This window comes from Myotis lucifugus, unplaced genomic scaffold (genome assembly GCF_000147115.1).
Source record: "Myotis lucifugus unplaced genomic scaffold, Myoluc2.0 scaffold_166, whole genome shotgun sequence".
NCBI classification, from domain to species: Eukaryota; Metazoa; Chordata; class Mammalia; order Chiroptera; family Vespertilionidae; genus Myotis; species Myotis lucifugus.
The window spans coordinates 2,048,502-2,072,897 of record NW_005871214.1 but is presented as its reverse complement, the minus strand read 5'-3'; the positions used below and the strand labels follow the sequence as shown (position 1 = coordinate 2,072,897).

At 37.2% G+C, this 24,396-nt stretch overlaps 1 protein-coding gene and 1 non-coding gene across 3 annotated transcripts in view; one reads left to right on the top strand and one right to left on the bottom strand.

Moving 5' to 3' along the window:
• MNAT1 (MNAT1, CDK activating kinase assembly factor) overlaps positions 1-24,396 on the top strand; it is a 200,637-nt gene that overhangs the window by 145,680 nt on the left and 30,561 nt on the right. The gene's annotated exons all lie outside the window — the stretch shown is intronic.
• LOC111827450 lies at positions 18,393-18,499 on the bottom strand. The gene has a single exon (XR_002831029.1). It is a non-coding gene; the product is annotated as a U6 spliceosomal RNA (small nuclear RNA).

The window sequence follows — 24,396 nt, the reverse complement described above, 5'->3', positions numbered from 1 at the left end:
AGCTTGTGTTTAAAGCTTTCAACTGGAGGACATCTGAAAACTGCTAGAATTAATCCTAAAGAAACAAAGACATGAACAGTATTTAAATTTCTGGAATTTACTGTGAATAGATGTTTATGAAACTGTCAAACTCATCCTTATTATTAAGATACTAGAGGCTCGGTGCACGAAATTTGTGCACTGGGGGTAGGGGAATCCCTCAGCCCAGCCTGTGCCCTCTTGCAGTCTGGGAGCCTTCAGGGGAGCCCTCTTGCAGCCTGAGAGCCTCCCATAGGGAGTGGGCCTAAGCCAGCAGTCAGACACCCTTAGCACTGCCACGGAGGTAGGAGAGGCTCCCACAGGACACCGCCGCTGCGTGACCCCGGCTACTGGCTGAGCAGTGCTCCCCATGTGGGAGCGCACTGACCACCAGGGGGCAGCTCCTGCATTGAGCACCTGCCCCTGGTGGTCAGTGCATGTCATAGTGACCGGTTGTTCTGCCGTTCGGTTGATTTTCATATTATCCTTTTATTTTTTACTATATAGGATTTCCTAGGTGCCCTGGCTGGGAGGCTCAGTTGGAGCGTTGTCTGGGACACCAAAAGGTTGTGGGTTCAATCCCCGGTCAGGGCACCTCTGGAAGGCAACCGATCAATGTTTCTCTCTCACATCAGTGTATGTGCACCTCATACCGTTGCAATAACCTGGTTATTATTTAACAGGAAAGGAGTGAAAGGGGAGACCAAATAGTATAGGCATGCCATTTATTCAGCTTTGCCAAAAAGCTGCATGTAATACTCCAAGTCTGTCCCCCACTGATTTATGGGGGAAGGGACTAGACAAAATTTAGACGCATGCCAAGTAAGGTCTAAGTGACTTGGGAGACTGATTGCCCGCCAGTCACACCTGGAAACAAGTAATTGGCCAGGATGGGCATGACCATTGCAAGCTCAAAACATAAATATTTAAATTACTAGACAACGAATTGAGCTCTCTGTCTCTCTCTCTCTGTCTCTGTTTCTCTCTCTCTCTCTCTCTCTCTCTCTCTCTCTCTCTCTCTCACACACACACACACACACACACACACACACACGTGCGCGCACATGTGCTCCAATGCTCCCGTGCCCACATGCTGCATGGCCATGTTGGGCTCCACACATGGACTGATAGACTTTAATCTGGCCTAATCTGAACCACAACACCTGCAACATGGAACAGAAACTCTGGACACTGGCTCTCTTTCTGGTTCTGCCACACTCCCAGCTGCCCCTTTTTCAGGACTGGTTTGGGGGAAATGGGACATTGCAACCTAAGGAATGTAACTCTGTGCCAATAAAATCTTCTATCACCTCTCTCACTCCCTTAAGGGCTTCTGAAAATTATTTCAGCCCCACTCCAAGAACTCCACAAACAGTGGAGGATTCCCACTCATTTACCCCTCTAGCAGCCCACCTACCTGCCTTTAGTACTTACACACTTAAAAATTGTAGCAAGTGAATTATGGTACAAAAACATCACAAAAAATGAAAAAAAATGTTGATGTGTTCTTTTAGCAAAATTAGTCCAAGTTCTTGTCTCATGCTTTTTTGGAGTGGAATCCATCCTGTTTAATGACAGACCGGATGAGAATATAGTATTTCCTTTCTGCCCTTAAAAATTCACATGAGTGATTGCCAGTGGGCATCAAGGGTCTGTTTTGGGGTGGTGAAAATGTTCTAAAATTGGTTGCACAACTCCATAAATTTACTAAAAATCATTGAATTGTACACTTAAGAATATATAGAATATATTGGTAACTCATTGATTTTTGAGTTTGAGAAAATTCACCCAAGATATTGTCATAGCCTCTTAAGGAGATGATGCAAAAAAAAAAAAAAAAAAAAAAAAAAAGATGCAATAATTTGAGCAGTGCAGTAAAAAAAACCCAGAATTGATATAGTTTTGATTTATTTAACTATTATATCATTCTTCATGTGATTTAATCATTCTTTTGCTTATTATTCTTAGTGGTTTTTAAGCATTGTAGAGAATAATTGAAGTAGGATGATAAAACAATCATGTTTCAAGCTATAGTAAAAATAAGGTCACTAAGATCTCATAATCTAAATTACCTACATGATAATTTAATTATGGCAATATAGAATAATTTTATTCTATTTTTAAACAGTTTTACAGTAAATGGCACATATTTCAAATGCATGGTTTGATGTATGTGTACATACAATTATGACATCTTCATAATCAAGGTAATGAACATATCATCAGTTCCAAAAGTTTGCTAGTGTCACTTGTTAATTTCTCCTTCACACCTCTCAGACCTCCACCAAAAAACTACTCATATGCTTTCTATAACTATAGATTAGTTTTCATTTTTCAGAATTTTAGGTTCCTTGGCTGTGGCATTTTCTCAGACTTTCCTAAGATCTGCCAACATTTTGAGTGGTATTATTGAATCAATAGATCAATTTGGAAAGAATTGGTTCTGTTTTAAAAAGAATCTTCTGATTCTTGAACAAGGTATATTTTCCCATTTATTTATGTCTTCTTTAATTTCTTTCAGCAATGTATAGTTTTAGTGTACAGGTTTTGTATATAATTTATCAGATTTTGCCGGAGGCCGGTCCATCCTTGCTGCTTGACGCAGTCGCTGCAGGAAAGAGGCATCTGCATAGCATGTGTTTCAGTGGACCTGGCGTATGTAGCATACTGTTTTTAATATGTTTGCTCCCTTTAGCGCCATGTGTTTTAACCAAGGTCACCTCTCGGAGAAAGGTTGTTTCCCCAGGTGGGGATCTTTCCCTGAGGTTAGGGAGGGGATACAACCCCTTAATTAAGTGCCAGGCGGGTAATTAAGCTACATGGTCTTTACTCCCTGGAATGGAGATGAGAAACACCTTAACCCTTGTAATAGAAATTGACAGGATTAAAATCGGCTGGTATAAATACGGATGTAATAAGACAATAAACGTCAGATCCTCATCAGTTCCTGACCAGAACTCCGACCAGAACTTTGGCTGGAGATCCTGGCTATAGGTCCTGACAAGGCTGCTGACCAACTGAAGGCTGTCTTCGTGTCATTCCTTCTTCACCGACTCCGTCCACACCTTTGGGGACCCCTGGACCTGCTGGGATTGGACCCCAGCAAGATTTATCCCTAAGTATTTTATATAATGTTACTGTTAAATGGTTTAAAATATTTTTATTTATGATTGCTTATTTCTGGAATGAGGAGATAGTTAAATTTTGTATATTATCTTATAGCCTGCAACCTTGCAAAATTCATTTGTTCTAATAATCTTTTGTAGACTCATATAAATAATCATGTCATCTGCAGATGCTCTCTTATTAAAGGGTGTCCCAAAATTCACGCAAGAAGTAATTTTGATAGAAAACACAGGTTTATAATTAAAAATTGTAAATTTTTTATTGATTCATAAAGTATACAGTATAGGGTTATGTATGGAATAGCATATCGGGTAAATGGCTTCCACGGTTTTGCTGGCACGTACGCACTCTTGTTATTGCCTGAGCAGCTGCATTTTCGAAGAAGAATGGTTCGATGATGCCTCCAGCCCAAAATCTGCACCAAACAGTGACACGTTGTGGATGCACTTGTTTCTCAACAATCACTCGTGGATTTTCTGAACCCCAAATGAGATAATTTTGTCGATTAACCAAGCCATCAAGATGAAAATGAGCCTCATCGAAATTCAGCCACATTTATGCAAAACGGTCATGGAAAATTTCAACAAAAGAGTGCGTATGTGCCAGCAAAGCCGTGGAGGCTATTTACCCAATATGCTATTCCATACATAACCCTATACTGTATACTTTATGAATCAATAAAAAATTTACAATTTTTAATTATAAACGTGTTTTCTATCAAAATTACTTCTTGCGTGAATTTTGGGATACCCTTGATTAATACTATAAACTTTAGGCTTGTCACAGCATCTTCATTTCTTCAGCTCTTTATCACTATGAAATGATCCTCTTTATTTTTTTTTATTTGTTAATCCTCACCCAAGGATATTTTTGCCATTGGAGAGAGAGAGAGAAAGAGAGAGAGAGAGCGAGAGAGAGGAGATGTGAGAGAGAGACATTGATTGGTTGCCTCTTGCACCTGCCCCAACTGAGCTGGAGATAGAACCTGCAGCCCAGGAATTGAACCCTTGATCCTTCAGTGCTTGGGCCGACACTCTAACCACTGAAGAACACCGCCAAGGCTAAAACAATCCTCTTTATTCCTGGTAATATTCTTTGCTGTGAAATCCAGTTACTTTGATATTAAAATAGCTATTTCAACTTCCTTTTGACTAGTGTTAACATGGTTTGTTATTTATGTGAAAATATAATGGGCTTTACTTGTTATTTTTAAATGAATGATACTTGACCCTTGAACGGTGTGGGAGTTCGGTGCACTTACCCCCCCCCCCCCCCCCGTGCAGTTGAAAGTATGTGTATAACTTTTGACTCCCCCAAAACTTAACTATTAATAGCCTACTATTGACTTGGAAGCTTTACTGATAATATAAAGAGTCTATTAACACATATTTTTTATGTTAAATGTATTACATAACTATTCTTACAATAAAGTAAGCTAGAAAAGCATTTTATTAAGAAACTCATAAGGGCCTTAGCCAGTTTGGCTCAGTGGATAGAGCATTGGCCTGTGGACCAGAGGGTCCCAGGTTACATCTGGTCAAAGGCATGTACCATGGTTGTAGGCTCCTTCCCCACCCAGGCCCTGGTTGGGGCTCCTACAGGAGGCAACCAACCAACGTGTTTCTCTCTGTCTTTCCCTTTCTCTTCCAATCTCTCCCTAAAAAAAAAAAATCAATGGAAACATATCCTCCTCAGGTGAGGATTAACAACAATAACAAAAAATCATAAGGAACAGAAAACACATTTATAATATTTATTGAAAAAAATTCACATATAAGTGAATCCATGTAGTTCAAACCTGTGTTCTTCAAGGGCCAACTATAATAAATATTTTTCAAATTTTTAGCTTTAATTTTTAATATGGAAAATATACGTAAACACCTAAACAAAACCTTTTTGTGAGTCCTCAGTAATTTTTAAGAGTGTAAAGAGGTCATAAAGCCCAAAAGTTTGGGAATCGCTAATGTGCTATATTTTTTCATTAGATATGCAGCTTTTGTAGCAATCTGCTTATTCATCCATTTATCAGATGTTTATTAAGTCCAATTTATTTTTAGGAAATAAATGTTTATAACACATGGTTTTGACCATCAAAGAATTCTTGATATAGAGTCGAGGGTTATGATGGTGTGTAAATAAATAGGATATACTGCAATATGATATATAGTTCCCATAGTCTCACTGCACCAAGCATACTATAAAACAGCAGAGATTTTAGTATTAAACATATATCTGGCTTCAATTCAAGCCATGTTCCTTTGCTATGAGAACTTATCTTCTCTGAACCTCATTTTTCTATTTGTAAAATAGAGATGATAATAGAATGTATCTCTCAGGATTATTTTGATTTTATAAATTAATTTATTTTTCTTAGGGCATAGTACTTTTTATGCCAGAAGATTTCAATAAATGTTAATTGTTATTATTTTAATAGTAAAGAAGGTTTTAGAGGTAGAGGTCAAATCTGGCTTTAGAGGCAAGAGAATGGTTCATACAGGTGGACATTTATTGAGTGAGTCTAATTTTGATTGACCAATAATGGGAACTAGATACTGTAGATTAAAGGCATGCCCTATAGGAGTTGGGATTATATACTGCCTGCACCTGATGAAAAATCAGTGTGATTAATGAATATCACCAGGATAAATTACCAGTAGAAATAATGTCATCTATTCCTGTTAATTTATCAACATAAGATGTAATAATATCAAACTTAAGCCCTGACTGGTTTGGCTCGGTGGATAGGGCGTCGGCCTGCGGACTGAAAGGTCCCAGCTTTGATTCCGGTCAAGGGCATGTACCTTGGTTGCGGGCACATCCCCAGTGCGGGGTGTGTAGGAGGCAGCTGATCGATGTTTCTCTCTCATCGATGTTTCTAACTCTCTATCCCTCTCCCTTCCTCTCTGTAAAAAAATCAATAAAAAAATATATTTAAAAAAATAAATAAAAGTTATCACATTAATCTTTAACTGTAGGGATTAAGAGAACATACTCTGGAGCTTGTCTGCTTAGGCTTAAATATTGGGTTTTTCATTAACTAGTTTTAATACTCTGGGAAGTTTACTACTGTCTCTGTGTCTTAGATTCCTCATTTTCAATTTGTAGATAATATTAGTGTTTATCTCATAGTTATGAGCATTAAAAAGTTAATAAATAATATACCCTTAGAATAATATCTGACACATGGTAAGTACTATATACATGTTAGCTATTTGAGTGACAAATGCTACCATTGAAGTTAACATTTGTTACTGGAAATATGGCCCTGGCTGGTTTGGCTCAGTGGATAGAGCGTCGGCCTGCGGACTGAAGGGTCCCAGGTTCGATTCTATCAAGGGCACATGCCGGAGTTGTGGGCTTGATCCCCAGTAGGGGATGTGCAGGAGGCAGCCGATCAATGATTCGCTCATCATTGATGTTTCTATCTCTCTCTTCCCCTCCCTTCCTCTCTGAAATCAATAAAAAATATGTTAAAAAAATAAATACTGCTAATATGTAGTGAGCTCCATAAATATTGAACTTTATAGAATTTTTAAAGCCTAATTTAATCTTAAATTTGTTGATTGGTTTTGTTTGTTTTATCATTGTGACATCATAGTCTCATAATTTCTCATAATCATAATCTCATCCTAATTTCTCATTATTAAGTTTCATTTTCAGGCCAAAGTTACTTTAATATAAAAACAGTGTCGAATTATGGGTCATTTAATTGTCCTAGAGTGATCTATATTAGTTTGATTCTTTTTCAGAATTGTTTTATTTTTAACCTAAGTACTGTTTCTATTTCTATAATCTCTATTTTCATTAAATGTTATGATTTTCAAAAAGCATATTAAGAATAATAATACCCTGTAGTTTGTTTTCTATCCAAATATCAACATATATAATTTGCACATATCATGCCAAGCAGAATTATTTCCTAGTCAGTGTTCTATAACGTAAGTAGTAATCAAGGAATGCTTGTTAAATGCTTAAACAGATAAGGAAGAAGTGAGATGAGTATGCTTGTAGGTCTTCATCATTTATCTTTTGCTTATAATTGTTGTAAAGAATGCATAATGGAAAATGTTAAGTGTTTTAGAGGCAGTTTCGAGTCTTGTAAATAATGATTTTAGTAATAAAATGTAGAACAGAAATTAATCACTTAAAGATTTGTATTCTCATTGGGGGTAACATGTTCATGCTTGCATGAAGTGAGGATCTTTAAAGACATCGGCAAGAAGAGTCTCTCTTTTAATTAGATGTTGGCTAGCCTGCCAATTGAAGGTACTGTAAAGTGTATAATCACTAATTAATTCTTAGTTTTTTTGCCAAGAACTCAGGAATCATAGGCTAGGGTTCTGGTAACTATTTGGCGGTGTGCAATGAAAGATTTATGTTCTCTTAAAAACCACTTGCAAGTAGAGATAACTTTATTTTCCTTAGGTATGTAGAAATTGTATTTCCATTTAAAGAGATTGAAGTTTTTTAAAAAAGAAAAATAATCTGGAGATTGAGCTGTTAGGAAATTATTAGACATTAGAGGCCAGGTGCACAGATTCATGCCCTGGTGGGGTCCCTTGGCCGGGTCTGCGTCCTCTCGCAATCTGGGACTCCTCGGGGGATGTTGGAGGCCTGGTGCATGGATTTGGCCCGATCCCTGCAGGCCGGGCTGAGGGACTCCATTGGTGCATGAATCCGTGCACCGGGCCTCTGGTATGCATATACCAGAATGTACTCTTTTTTGGCTAATCTCTTCCTCCCTCCCCCCTCCCCTCTTCCCTCTGAGATTCATCAGTCTATTCTATGTTTCCATGCCTGTGTGTTGAGCGTCTGTCCCCTGGTGGTCAGTGCACATCATAGCTACCGGTCAAACAGTCTAACGGTCGAATGGTCGCTTAGGCTTTTATATATATAGACGGGTAGCTTGGTGACTCTCTTAACCTTTCAAATGTAAAACATGTTGGCTCTTGGGTTAAAGAATCCTGCTAATTTGTAGTTATCATGTTCTATGATTTTAACCTAGGTCTGTTTTCTTTTTCTTTATCTTTATTAACTAACATACAATTCATGCTTTTAATTTCTCTTAATTCTTCTACCATGAATTTACCAATTAAATTATCTAGCATGAGAAACATTAACTTTTATACAAGCTATTTGAAACTGTTACTCACTCCTGTTTTCAGAAAGAATAGAGATTATAACAATTTAGAGTTGAAAGAAGATACAGTATAATATAGGGTGGGGCAAAAGTAGGTTTAGAGTTGTGAGTACATAAAACAGTTTATTCTTGCATTATTTATTAATTATTGTATTATTTCCCATATGAACAACTGTAAACCTGCTTTTGCTCCACCCTCTATAAAGTGTGTTAAGACAAGTAAGCCTTTCTTTTTCTAAGAGTTTCCCCCAATTATTGGCGTCACATGTATGTAGCTTTCTTAAAGAGCCTCTATTAAATAAATATGTTCATTGAGTTTTCCCCATTATAAAGGTAATACATGTTCATTACATAAAAACTTTGAAAATATAAGTAAACAAAAGAAAAATTACACGTGTTTCAACTATTAAGTTACTGTTTTTTTAATATGCAAAATCATAATAAGCTATAAGTGGTCTCTACTTTCAGGAAATAATTACCTATGCTTTTTTTTCTTAGCATTTTATTATCTAAATGTCAATCCCTTTCTTCCTGGTTTGGAAGAAGCCAGTGTCACTACTCCTCAAACAAAAATCCAGCAATGAAAAACCAGATAGTTGGTTCTGCTGGTACAGAATCAAAATATATTTAAGCTTTGCTTTTAATAATTTTCAGTTATTTTAACATGATAAGAATGCCCAAAGTAGTCATTATTTTGATTTGAAGTTAATGTTACCATGTTTTTTTTGTTTCTCTGTGTAACTGGTTTTAAATGTAAAAACATAAATCCTAAAGAGTGGGAGTGGAAAAATGGGGATGGTTTTCATTTGCTACAATTTCCTGTGAGACATAGCTCTAAACAAGGCCCATATTTACACAAGACAATATAGTTTTATGTACAGTGGTATATTCAGTACATTTTGAAATTCTTTAACCAGTCATCTGTATTTAATACTTTCATAGTAAATGTGTTTAATAATGCTAGGTGAAATTTAAAATAATTTTATAATAATTTTACAGTAGAAACACCAGTTAAATCAACCTTTTGGTAATAAATGTCGGAAAAAAATGAATCATTTTTGCTGCCACTGCAAAATCAATTGTGTAACTGTTCTTTTTAAACTGACTTTTACATTACTAAATTCTAAACACTACACTCCTGTAACTTGTCAGAAGCAGGTTTTGGTTAATAGATATTTTCGGTGATGTAATGGGAACTTTTGGCAGCGAGTCAGAATATAATGGACTGTGATTAATGTTTTAATAAGTACTTTTCTATTGCTCATGATGTAGAGGAGAAATGGTTTCCTGCTTGGATTGATAGGAGAATAGCAGGTGTGCATATAGTGTTTTTAAAAAAGCATTTGAATATTTTTCTTAGAATAACTAATGACTTTATATGATTAAAATTTCTTATCATAGGAGATGCATATGTTATCACAGAAATGTGCAATTTATATGGAAAAATAAAATTAAGAGATAATTACCGAATGCCTATTCAATTTTTAGTCTTTTTTCCTCATTGAAGTCTCTAGTTTGATATTAGTTCTTACTATAAGCTGAAAGGAAATCAGGGATCTGCTTAAATCCTAGGGTATGTGAGTTCTGTGCCTCATTGTTTCTAAAACATTCACAGTTCAGAATTTTAAAAAGTTTTTTTTTTAACTTCTCTAAAGAGTTTTTCTCTTAAAGTCAGAAAGAACAGGTTGATAATTAAATGGAATAGTGATCATGTGAGAATTCTCCATTGCAAAGGCCACTAGTTCAGCTTATAACTCAATAAAGTTCAGAATTTTAGAAAGTTAAACCCAGGAGATTTTGTGTGAGCCTTGGAAGACAAATCAGAAGAAATATTGATGTGCCAGATTTGAGGGGTTAGTTTACAGTTTTCTGGTTCTTTCATTTTTCTCAATTTAATTTTGGCAATTTATACATAATAATTATGCATTATTTATTGTTTAGTAAAGAGTCCTAGGGCTCAGTATAGAATCCTATATAATAAAAGGCTAATATGCAAATCCACTGAATGGTGAAACAACCAGTCGCTATGAATTGCACTGACCACCAGGGGCAGACGCTCAATGCAGGAACTGCCCCCTGGTGGTCTGTGTGCTCCCATAGGAGGAGCTCCGCTCAGCCAAAAGCCCTGAGCTGGGCTCATGGCTGGCGAGTGCAGCGGTGGTGGTGGGAGCCTCTCCCACCTCTGTGTCAGTCAGACATCCCCTGAGGACTCACAGACTGTGAGAGGGCGCAGGCCGGGCTGAGGGGCACCCCACCCCGCCAGTGCACGAATTTCGTGCACTAGGCCTCTAGTATGATATATTTGGGAATAGTATTGTACTACTGTAGATACCCTCTGCTTTATGTTTGTCTTTGAAATATATGTAAAATGGAGCATTTTTCTTAATGTACTCTTTTTTGGGAGAAAATTAATAATTTTCATGAGTTTCAGTGGGATCTTGATCCCATAAAGGATCTAGAGTAATGGTTCTTAAACTTTGGCATACATCAGAATCACTTAGAGTTTACTTAAACACAGATTGCTTGGTCCTGCCTCCAGGGTTTTTGATTAAGTGAGACGGGAGTGAGGCCCCAGAATTTTCATTTTGAACAAGTTCCTAAGTGATACTGATGTTGATTGGGGAATACACTTTGAGAACTACTGGTATAGCGTTGGAAAATAGCCTCCTAGAGCTTTTCCTATTTTCATATATAATGTATATTTTACAAAAACATTTATATTAATTTGTTACTTCTTTTAACTTACTGTAATTTTCCATATTTATCCAAGTATCACTTAAAGTATTTCATATCATAATTTATTTAACCAGTTCTATATTAGACATTTAAGTCACTTTTTGTTTGTGGTTTTTATAAATAGATGGTTGCTAAATTTTTGTGTAATTTTCCAATTATTTTATTAGCAAAATCCCTGGATTGAAGGATAAACATGTTTTTAAGGCCCATTTGAGGGTAAATGACTTTTAACATCTGGTAAGCACCTGAACAGTAATAAATGTAATGACCACCACTTTAAAAGAGACAGAAGAAATTTAAAAAGTAAAACAAAAAATTTTGTTTTTTGGTTCAGCAGTTTCATCTTTTTAATGACGAAAACTTGTTTGATCAGTAGATTTTTCTAGGTTAAAAACATTTATTTCAATCTTTGTAACCATAATGAAATTTCTGGAGAGTAATAATAGCTTTTAAAAAATAATTGTATGAGATATTTGCCTTGTTATACTGTGTTGGTATGTCACATAGACATGGAATTTACAAATTTATATAAATTTGTGTTAACATTAAAGACTTACTCAAATTCAGTGCCTGTGTTTTAAAAAAAAATTGTATTTCATGCCTTGAAAATTGCAAAACTGTGATATAAATTAATGTAGGGAAATTTTTTTTCTATCTAGAGCTTGAGTAAGAAAAATTAAATCAAGAGACATTGTTTTTGAATTTGAAAAAAATGAAATATTCTTTCAGCCAATTTTAAAATTAAGAGATAAGACCTGGCCCAACCAGTGTGGTTCAGTTGGTTCAGCATCGTCCTATGCACCAAGAGGTGACCCTGTGCCATTCCCAGTCAGGGCACATGCCCAGGTTGCTCTCTCGTCCCCAGTAGGGGGAAGCCGATCAAACTTTCTCATCATTGATGTTTTTATCTTCCTCTCCCTGAAATCAATAAAAACATTTTTTTTAAAAAGCCTGCCATAACCAGTTTGGCTCAGTGGATAGAACGTTGGCCTGCAGACTGAAAGGTCCCAGGTTCGATTCCGGTCAAGGGCATGTACCTTGGTTGCGGGCACATCTCCAGTAGGTGTGCAGGAGACAGCTGATTGATGTTTCTCTCTCACCGATGTTTCTAACTCTCTGTCTCTCTCCCTTCCTCTCTGTAAAAAATCAATAAAATATATTTTTTAAAAAAGCCTTGGACAGGCAGCACAGTTGGTTAGTGTCTTCCCGATAGGCCAAGATTGTGGGTTTAATCCCCAATCAGGGCACATACAAGAATCAACCAAAAGAATGCATAAATAGGTGGAACAACTAATCTCTCTCTCTCTCCCTCCCTCCCTCCCTCCCTCCCTCCCTGTCCCTCTCTCTGAAATCAATAAATTAAAATGCAAAAATTAAGAAATAGAAATATATTAAATCTCTCTGTTGTGTTGTAAGACCATCCTGACAAACAGCACCCCCTTCCTCGACTCTCAAAGTACTAAACCTCTACAGAGAAAAATAATCTCAGAGAGCTCCACAAATGTGATCACTGACAGGTGTCCAACACTGGAGGTCTGTGTAAAGCAAGCCAGGGAATGGGTGAGGAAGAATTGACAACTGGGACACAGATTGAATGATCTTTCCCAGCATGTAAATGTGTTACACTATGGAGTAATAGCAGCTGAACTCAGAAATATAGATACATTAACATAGCTGAGTGCAGCAAGTCATAGAAAAATGAATAAAGTACTATACAGGATGTTCATTCTCATTTACTTTATTTATTTGGACTTTAACCAACCTTTAAAAAATACGTTTTTATTGATTTTAAAGAAAGAGGAAGGGAAAGGGAGAGAAGGAAACATCGATGTGAGAGAGAAACATCAATTGGCTGCCTTCTACATGCCTCCTACTGGGGATTGAGCCCACAACCCTGGAATCGAATTGGTGACCTGTCAGTGCATGGGAGGATGCTCAACCAACTGAGCCACACTGGCATAAACTATGCTAATACTTTTGGGAAGATTGTTAATGTTTTTGTTAGTGCTCTGATTATGAAGTCTGCATAGGTGTTGTGTGGACTTTCTAAATTCAGTTTTACCCATAATTTTAATGTATATATTTAGTAGAATGTGAGGTCTTTCAAGAACACATACCATGTTATTACAGACATGCCAGCATAGAGGTAAAGGCCTCTGGTTCACTGAGTCAGAGTAGGCTCAGTCAGAAATAATTTAGCAATGGAGATCTTTTGATGCAGCTTCAGTCTTGATTGTGGACTTTAATCATAATGCTGTTCATTTGGTCCCACTATCTGTTTAGAAACCTTAGCATTTAAAAAGTCTTCTCCAGATATGAGATGAATTCATTATCTCAGGAATCACCCTTATCTATAATAATAAAAGCATAATATGCTAATTAGACTGGACAGCTGAATGACCTTCCAGACATCATTCTGGATGTCCTTCCGGATGAAGCCACCACGGGGGGGAGGGGAGGCTCAGGCAGAGGTGATTAGGGGCGATCAGGCAGGCAGGCAGAGTGGTTAGGGGCAATCAGGCAGGCAGGCGGAGCAGTTAGGGGCGATCAGGCAGACAGGCAGAGCAGTTAGGGGAGATCAGGCAGGCAGGCAGAGCAGTTAGGGGCGATCAGGCAGGCAGGCAGAGCGGTTAGAGGGGATCAGGCAGGCAGGCCAGCAGTTAGGGGCAATCAGGCAGGCAGGCGAGTGGTTGGGGTGATGAGGCAGCAGGTGAGCAGTTAGGGGTGATTAGGCAGGCAGGCAGAGCAGTTAGGGGCGATCAGGCAGGTAGGCAGAGCAGTTAGGGGCGATCAGGCAGGCAGGCAGGGCGGTTAGGGGTGATCAGGCAGGCAGACAAGTGGTTAGGGGCGATCAGGCAGGCAGGCAGGCAGGTGAGCTGTTAGGAGCCAGTGGTCCTGGATTGCGAGAGGGATGTCCTACTGGCAGGAGATATGCTCCCGATTCTGGGCCTAAACCAGCAGTCAGACATCCCCAAGGGGTCCCGGATTGCAAGAGGGTGTAGACCGGGCTCAAGAATACTCCCCCCTCCCCACACCAGGCCTCTAGTTATTTCTATAAAGAGTTGTTGATTTACACATTCAAAAGGAGAACCGAGTCTTCTAATGTTGTGGCTTTCAGAGATATAATTCCTTCCCTGAGGGGACCTTTTCCTTATTTGCCTCTGGAAATGACCCTCAAGTTGGGATACTCACTTAAGCCTAGACATAAAATACACATGCTTTACCCATTTGGGAAATTTTATTATTCCCTGTCATTAAAAAAATGTGGTAAAGGAAGAGATGGGTGAGCTTCTGTTTAGCTTTTGAAAAGTTGCAAAATGTTTTAAATTCTAAAAATAGAATACAGTTCTGAGAAGCTATTGCCTTTTGCCAGGTGTGTGCATGGTCCAATTATATTATTATTTGTCATTTTGATTGTAACCCTTCTAGTGAGTGAAAGTGGTATCCCATTGCAGATTTAATTTGCACTTCTCTAGTGACTAATAATGTTGAGCATCTTTTTATATTCTTATTAACCATTTAACATCATCTTTGTTGGAATGTTTATTCAGATCTTTTACCTGCTTTAAAATTTGGTCATTTGTCTTAAGTTATAAGAGTTGTTTATATGTTCTAGATACCAATTCTTTATTAGATATGTAACTTGTCAGTATTTTCTCCCCAAATGTGGTTATCTTTTCATTTTTTGATGGTGTCCATTAAAGTATAAATTGAATTTTGATGAAGTTCACCTTACCAATTTTTTTCTTTCATTGTGTGTCATATCTAACATACCTTTGCCTAACTGAAGACCATGAAGATTTCCTGCTGTGTTTTCCTTTATAAGTTTTATAGTTTTAACTCCTACATTTAGGTATCTGATCTATGTCTAGTTAATTTTTGTGTATTGTGTGATATATAAATCCAAGTTCATCTTTTTTGCACATAGATACCCAACTGTTCCAATACTATTTATTGAAAATAATATCCTTTTGAAACCAAAATGTGGTGGTCGGATCCGAGTTTGTTGTCTTGCAGACAAAAATTTGCAGACAAAAACCGTTAGCGGAAGCAAAGTTTATTGAGAGAAGCCAGTCCTGGAAAAGGTGCACCTGGGGTTCCAAAAGCAGGCCAGTGTCTAGAGTTGGTTCCACGTTGCAGCCAGGTGTAGTTCAGTATTCAAGCTAATTATAAGGCCCATTAGTCCATGTGTGGAGTCCCACATAGCCATAAGCCATGTGGGCACAGGGGAGCATATCTCCTGCCATAGGAGAGCCAGGAACCCAGTGCGGAAGAGAGAGAGAATAAGAGAGCATGCTTTTTTGTCTAGGGATGGATATATGCTTTGCTAGCTCCTGATTGGTTATTTAAAAGAATTCTGGCTTAGCAACATCCTTGGGATTGAGTATATGCCTCACTGACTTGTGATTGGTTATCTGCAAGCTGCCTGTCTTAGCAACATCTATACATTTTTTTATTTTTTTATTTATTTTAAAATAGATTTTTATTGATTTCAGAGAGGAAGGAAGAGGGAGAGAGAGATAGAAACATGAATGATGAGAGTGAATCATTGATTGGATGCCTTCTGTACATCACATACTGGGATCAAGCCCATAACCTGGGCATGTGCCCTGACCAGAAGTCAAACTGTGACCTCCTGGTTCATAGGTTGACATTCAATCCCTGAGCCACGCTGGCTGGGCAACAGCCATATATTTTGGAGCTCATGCCTCCTGTGTGTACCCTTCTTTCCCCCCAGCTGGGTTGCCTTAGCAACTCCCTCCGGGTTGGTTAGGTTCCTCAGTTCTATTTCCTCCCCACCCCCTGATCCCTGCCTCTGACTATCCTGCCCTCTTCTATCCTCACTTTCTTGGTTGAATTCCCTTTAAAAAGCCATGTGTTTGACATATTATCCCCAGTAATTCTTACTATAAGCAAAGTTATGTGATTTTGAGTCCTGAATTTTTCTTTGACCTGAGGAATGTTGTCTTTTCTTTTCCTGAATTACATTTTTAGCTTTGAACCTATCTGGAATAGTGAGTGTTAGACAGTGGTGTGTATTATGTTTGAGGAATGTTTAATTTTAAATGTGAAAACTATAAGGAAACATATCACATCTTTTCTGTCAATTTATAATTAAATCTTTAAAATATATTTATTATTACTGTTTTAGATCCAAGATCCTTAGCAAGGAAACATTTTGACAGGAACCACCCTCTTTCAACCTCAAAATAAGCAAACACCTAAATTTCTAATGTCAAGAAGTCTAAATTTTGTTTCAGTCTTCAAATCCAAAATCTTTGTATTCAAAGGTCAGAAAAATATAACATGCCTTGGTAAAGCAAAACTGCTCCCTTAATTACTTTTCCAGGTCAAAAATTAGAGGTCATTGAGGCAGTGTTTAGTTTTGGCTGTGTTACAAATACTGTCATCAGTTAATTCCAGAGTATTTGCTTAAGAAGACATCCTCCTTCAAAATCCTTGTTACTAAAGACTTATCTTCTTTATATTTTTTAGTCTGTTTTCCCCTGTAGACTGTAAATTCTTCTAAATCTGGGAACATCTCTTATTCATTTTAAGTTTTTCCACTCAGTGCATCGCATCCCGTCTTATCCCAAAGTGTCTTGAAATCTTGAAAGCACAGATGTTCTGAAATGACCTTTCAAACAGAAGACCACTTAGGCATAGCAGAAAGAGGTATGAGAGTGCCAAGTGCCAAGATTCTTCTTCCTTCTGAAGTGTATTAAATGTAATCCTGCCGGGTACTAAAGTTATGAACATCAGTCACCCATGGTTTCTCCTTCAAGAGCTGACATCTGGAAAAGGAGCCTCTTATGTAAGCAAGCATACCATTAGATGGGAGACTGTCAAGGAAGGCTTTGTGGAGATGGTGGAATTCCATCTCCATTGTAAAGGATAAATTTGAGCCTATAGTGCATACATAGACAAGAAGGAGATTTGAAAGAGCACGGTGGAAATATAAGTAGTTCAGTCTGACTAGTGCAGAGGGGTTGTAACAGAGGGGCAAGAAACTAGTTTGGAGTCCAGATAATGAAGTCTTATTTGCCATATTAAGTATTTGGGATGATACACGTTTCCCCCATTTATTTCTGTGTGTCTTAAATCAAGGTAGAAAAACGATTTTTCCTTATAGCTGGACTCTGGACCATGCATTTTTAGTTACAGGGAGCTGTTGAAGAACTTTTAATAAGTGGCATACTCAGATTTACATTTTAGAAAAATACTTGTAAAGGCAGCAATGTGGAGGATGTATTTGAGTAGGCTGAAAAAAAATATAGAGAGCCAAAAATAGAGATGTCTGAAAAGTGAGATGGAGTTAAGAGAATGAATTTGAGATTTAAGGGACAGAATTAGTAGGACTTGGCAACTAACTTCACATGTAAATAAAGAATTGTCTAGGAAAATGCCATGGTTTTTGGCTTGAATGTCTGGCCAATTATGGTGACTTTCAGAGGGAGAAGGCCTCCTTCAAAGTTTTGCACGGCCTACAGAATATGACAGTGGGACACAAGACTGTGTGTGAGAGCTGCAGCAAGCATCTGAATGATTAAGGCAGCTGCTTCAGGCTTTCTTTCTGCCTGCTCACTCTTGTTGTCTACTGTGTGGGGGGCAGGAAGAGAAGTCAGTGAGGGACAAGGACCACATTTATTCTGCTGCCAGAGAGTATGTGCAGCTGCCACTTCCTTCTGATTCACCACCACTACTTGCCACAGCTGCTGGGTGGGACCAAAGTAGGTAGAGAGTAAAAACTTCTGTCATAATAAAGCCCATTGCCGCATTGGGGGGTAACTTAATGCTCTTCATGATATTTGTATTCATGATATTTCTCCAATTTTTGTCTTAGTGTCTTTTTATTTTAGAAATCTGGCTATAGATAAATATCTTAGACCTAACTTGTTCATTTAATATGCGGAAACCCTTAATGTTCAGGATAGTTGTGCTGTTGGTGGCTGAGAAGAATTGCACAGTTGTGAAGGTAAAGGATTTTTAAACACTCTCAAAATCACTTTTAAAAAATAATGGTGAATTAATTATTTTTATTAGATAAACAGCTAAGTATCTAAATGTTTTATTTATTTACTAGAGGCCCGATGCATGAAATTCATGCAAGAGCAGGCCTTCCTTCCCCCGGCTGCCGGCACCGGCTTCCCTCTGGCACCCAGAACCCAGTCTTCCCTCCTGCCTCTGGCTGGCACCCGGGACCTGGGCTTCCCTCCGGCCACCGGCTGGCACCTGGCACCCGGGTTTCCCTCCAGCCGCTGGCAGGGACCCAGTATCCGGGCTTCCCTTGTAGCCCTGGCTTCATCCGGAAGGACATGTGATCTAATTAGCATATAATGCTTTTATTATTATAGATTTATTTATTTATTTTTTAAATATGGAATGCTTCACGAATTTGCATGTCATCCTTGTGCAGGGGCCATGCTAATCTTCTCTGTATCGTTCCAATTTTAGTATATGTGCTGCCGAAGTGAGCACTATCTAAATGTTGTAAATGTTTTGTTCAATAATTTTAGGAATTAAGCATGCTGTTTGTTCATAGGATAGCTTGTATTTAAATATTTTCCATTTCTAGAAGGTTCAAACTTATTTTTACTAGTCCAAACTACATATTATAAGGTCATTAGTTTTCACCCATTTTATATTTAACTAGAGGCCTGGTGCACAAAATCATGCACAGGTGGGGTCCAACCAGCCTGCCCCAATTGGGGCGATCAGGCCGGGCCAGCCATGGGAAGGGGGACGCGGGAGGTTGGTGGGCCAGCCCCGCCCCTGGTCGAACTCCCAGTCGAACTCCCAGTTGAGGGGACAATTTGCATATTAGCCTTTTATTATATAGGATTATCAATTTTTTACCCCCATGCGGTATTTATTTTTGCTTTGTATTTTGGACTTTCCTGTCTAGAAAAGCAAAGTTTTTTTCTTTTTTCCTTTATCTTGTTCTTCATTCGGCAGCTGGTGATCTGTGGGTTTGTCATTTTACTCAGTTATGCTTGTTGATAATCTGAGATTATAAATATGCAAATTTTGTAAGATATATAGTCAGTGACAAAATATTTTATTGTATCAGATTAACATTCCACACCTGCTCATTTTCCTTTTGTTTTTGTTTTTTTAATTTGTGGGGAGCAGTATCATCTTCACTGAGTGACCAGAGCCATTCTCCATCATGTTTTAAAATGGCAAAATCTGGCCCTACCCAGCATGGCTTAGTTGGTTGGGGGTCATCTGGTGCACCAAAGGGTTGCTGGTTCAATTCCTGGTGAGCGCACATGCCCATGTTATGGGCAGCCATTCCATGTGTCGTTCTGGCATTGATGTTGCTCTTTCTCCCTCTCTATTCCTCTCTTTCTAAAAATCAATTAAAAATATTTTTTTAAATGGCAAATCTCTTTTAATCATTTGGTGTATTTCTACTTGTATAAATTTGCTTTAGTGTTTAAAAATCATAGCTTTATTTTTAAAAACAAGTTGAACCTCTCAGTATTAGTTATTATTATGTTAATTTTACTTTTATGATGATCAATAGATTTTTTAATTGCCATTTGTTTTTTATTTTATTTTCTATAACTTATTTGATCAAGGATATTAAACAGAAAAAATGACAGAGGATTCCTTTCATTTTATGGACGCAACTGCATTTTTCATTTCTACTTCCTGCTTTGTAGCTTTATAAAAGACAGGTACTTTCAAATTGGCATGATATTGGTTCCAGTTGCAGATGGGAAAAATGAAGTTTTCTTACCAAAGCATGCAGGCACTTTCATTTAGTACTAATACTTTTCCACCCAACAACAGCAGGAATTTATTATTACTTAATTTTGGGAAATGATTTCTCTCAAACAAGTTTTATTTAAGTTCCATTACCTTTTTTCTTATGTTAAGTGCAGCCTAAAATTAGACTGATAAATTAGTTTCTTATTCATTTTTATTTCTTGAAATGTGTTTCATTAAAAAAATACTTTTTAAGAGAATTATATTTAGTTTTTTTTTCTTGCAAAACTACAACAACCTTAAAGTATGCCATGGGTGTTCAGTGTTGGTTTATCATAAATTTAATTGCATTTCAGAACTGTTAATTTTACTTAGTTTAGCATTTTATTTTGTTTTTAAGAAGGAGTTACAATTTTTAGAAATTTTGGGCTTTTTCCCCCTTTCCTTAGAGATATGGTTGAATAATAATTAAATGGCTCAAGGAAATACTACAGGTGGAATGTTCATGTATTTTAGCTATTTGTTTTTTACTTTGTATTCTTTTAAGTGTTAGATTCCTTTTAGTTTATCCCTTTAGGACAGTGGTTCTCAACCTTCTGGCCCTTTAAATACAGTTCCTCATGTTGTGACCCAACCATAAAATTATTTTCGTTGCTACTTCATAACTGTAATGTTGCTACTGTTATGAATCGTAATGTAAATATCTGATATGCAGGATGGTCTTAGGCGACCCCTGTGAAAGGGTCGTTTGACCGCCAAAGGGGTCGTGACCCACAGGTTGAGAACCACTGCTTTTGGACATTACTTTTAAAGAGTTAAGTACTATATGTGTAATACCCATATTTAATGTCACTTACTTAAGAATCTTAGTCTGCACTATTGACATTAATTCCAAAGACAGTTAAGCATACTATAGACTTATTGTTTAACTGTATCTTATCTGTGATGCTAAAAAATGCAACCCTGGTATATTGGGACAATGCTCTAGCCACCTGAGCTAACTTGCCAGGGCTAGCATTTATCATTTTTAAAGCCATGTGTCAGAGGTTATGCTAGTTTCTAAATAGCTAAATATTAGTGATTTTGCACCATAATTTCATGCACTATGTTATACTTTATTTTCAGAAAATGTGATTTGATAAGTAATCTTTTAAAAAAATATATGTTTATTGATTTCAGAGAGGAAGAGAGAGAGAGAGAGAGAGAGAGAGAGAAAGAGAGAAAGAAACATCAATGATGAAAGAGAATCATTGACTGGCTGCCTCCTGCACGCCCCCTATTGGGGATTGAGCCTGTGCCCTGACCGAAATCAAACTGTGACCTCCTGGTTCATAGGTTGACGCTCAACCACTGAGCCTTGCAGCCAGGCTATATCAGTAATCTTAAAAACAAATCTTTGAAGACATGTAAATTACTTTGCAAATAATAAGTTGTAGTACAGTACAGATCTTGTGAGGAGGGTTTTTGGAGTTAGATTGCTGAGGTTTAAATCCTGACTGTGTCCTTGCTTGGTTATAATCTGAAATAAGTTACTTAATCATTCAGTGTCAGTTTCTCCTTTATAAAATAGACATAATAACACCTATCTTATAAGGTTGTTTTGAGTACTAAATGAGGTAATATATGTAAAGCCCTAGAATACTGACTTGTAGAATATAAAAGTGCTATATGGAAAGTCTATTCCCTTAGAATTTATTAATATTATATTGTTTTTAGGTCTGTTGAGTTTTCTTACCTTTTCTTCCCCCACCCCCAGTTTGATCAACTAGGTATATTAATTCAATGATAAATGGTTGTATTGCCATTTTTCCTTATAGTTTTGGCATTTAGTTAAGTTAAGCATTTGTCTTCTACTTACTTAAATAAAGATTTAGTTTATCTTTGAGGAAAACTACTATGGTGTTCTAATATTTTAAGTAGACAAAGGAGCAGATAGGAAGTTTTGTTTCAATGTTTTCATTCGGGCTCTTAACGAAACTATGGCAAAATTATAGGTAAGAATTTAAGGAACAATGTAAGGAAAAAGGGGAAGGGCCATGAATGACTAATTTCCCACTTTTTTATTTAATGACAGTTTTAGTTGTCATAGGAGGAAAAGATATGCCCTTCTTTGTTACTTAATAAAAAGAATGGCATCTAGAGTCCTCCACATAATTTTGTTGCTTTCTCTTGTTTGCCTCTCTGCTCTACCTCTGTGATATGGTATTCCTTTAATTCCCTGTAGATATAGAGCTTTGTCATACCCTTGGATATACAACTTTGTCTTTTCTGTGGACTCCCCAGAAGTCTGCTCACATTTTCCTGAAGATTTAAGTGTTACAAAAAGAGGGATCATATCACCTACCTGCAACTACAGTATTTTGTCACTTGGTTTGCATTTCACCTCTTCTTTCTCCCATCTCTCTCCCTTTTTCTTTCCTTTTTAAAGTAACTTAAAGAAATTCCTTCCTTTATCTCATGGAGGGCAATTTCTCCCACATTTAAATGTTAGGAGGGGCAGGGTATTTCACCTTCCCCAGATTATCAAGGGTTTCCTTCAAAACAAATAAAGAGTACAAATACAAATAGTGCTTTTCCTGAAAGGGATTCTGGTAAAGTAGAATTTTCTGTACCTGAATACAACTGTATTTGTTGATTAGTTATTTTTTTCTTTTATTGTATTTTAGATGGTAAAATTAAGGCATAAATGTGAGGGAAGCTATGGAGTTGTCATGCTTAGTAGGTTCTAAACCTTACTCCATCACATATTAGTTGTATAACATTTCACAAATGGTTTAACCTCTCTCAGCTTTAGTTTCCTCATATTTTAAATGGAGAAATGTAATACCTACTTTGTAGGGCTGTTGTGTGGAACAATGAGATAAAGTGTTAAGGGGCTTAGGACAATATTGGGCACATAGTAAGCCCTTAATAAATGGTAACTGCTCTTGCTGTTGTCCTCACCACTACCACCACCACCACCACCACCACCACCACCACCACCACCACCAAGTTCTACTTCCACACCCACTGCAGTTAGATAGGCATCTTTAAAAGGAAAAGCATCTGGTAAATGTTTTAACTATGTACTCATTGATACCAGCAAAAAATATATGTGTTAAATAATACTAGGGTATGATGTAAAGAGAATGTGTAGTACTGATTTGGAAAAACCAATTTGTATATACTGTTCTTCTGGTTTGTAACTTGGGTGTTTATATTAAATCTTAATAATTTGTCTTGTTTATTGCAGAAAAATTAGCTGAGTTTTAAATGAACCCCAGAAATCATCTAGGTAAATGTTGTTTCTCTCCTTCTTCCCTCCCTCCCTCCCTCCCTCCCTCCCTCCCTCCCTCCCTCCCTCCCTTCCTTCCTTCCTTCCTTCCTTCCTTCCTTCCTTCCTTTGCCAATTAGGGTGACTATATCTAGTGACTATATTTGAAGAGGAAGGATCATTTGTGTTATGTAGTCAGTGGTCACTTTTCAGGCAATTGCCTTTAAGAAGCACACACAAAACATTACATAATTGATACTGAAATACTTTATGTAAAGTATAAGACTATACTAAGATGTAGCATTGATGAAAAGTTGGCATTCTGATTCTTACTGATAATAATTTTTCATTCGTTGAAGGAAATGGAAACTATTTTGTATTAACTTCCAGATGTCTTGCTGTTTTCCCTTTAATCATGGAGTAGTATCTTTTATTTTCCAATATTTTTAATTCTCCAATATTTTTAATTCATTTAAAAATATTGTTGAGTGTACTTCTGGGTACATGATGTATTTGACATTGTGAAAAATTAGAATATATATTAAACATGGTTTCTGCTCTCAGAGCTTACAGACTAGTCATATAAGTGAGTATCTGTAAGACAAGGTAGAAAGTAAGAACCATAAGAAAATAGATACAGAGTACTGTTGGGGTTCAGAGGATGGAATTAAGAAAGAGAACTAATTTTGAGCATATACAGTCCTAGCTCCTAACACGGAATATTGAACACACCCACTCTTTGCCAGACACTGTATTAAGCATTTATATTACATTAATTCATTGCACAACAACCCTCTGATTGGTAAATTGTCATGATTTTATAGATAAGGAGACCTGGCTTTAAAAGAGGCTAAATAATTTTCCAAAGCCACAGAGTTTTGGAAAAAAAACATTTAAACCTAGAACTTCAAAGTGTATATTCTTTCTACTTTGGAACAGATTCAGATAGGCTTAAAGTTCTACAGGAATTTCAGTTGGGGATAGGAGTTTGGGCATCATGGAATTCTAAATTGTTATCCATATAGATTATGCACATAGAATGATCTTTTATTGATCTCTAGCTAGGACTGCAGTGTCCTTGCGTTCCCTGCAGTTATTAAAATGCTTACTTACAGTTGTTTCTGGCATTTCTATGATTAGCTCATAATTTATCGCATCTGGTGATTTGGACCTAGAAATATGAGTGAAGCAGAATGTATTAACTATTGAAGGAGGGAGAATGTTTTCTGTATTGTAGTGTTGAGAAGGTAGACAGTTACTGGCTCTTATTCTGAAGAAAATGACAAATGGTCAGCCAGGTGCCCTTGCTCATCAAAGACTTCCAGTTTATACAGCCCTGTAGTATGGAAGTGATTTGTAGATAAAAGAAGGACCTTACTGTGTTGTAGATTTCTTAGAAATAAGAACT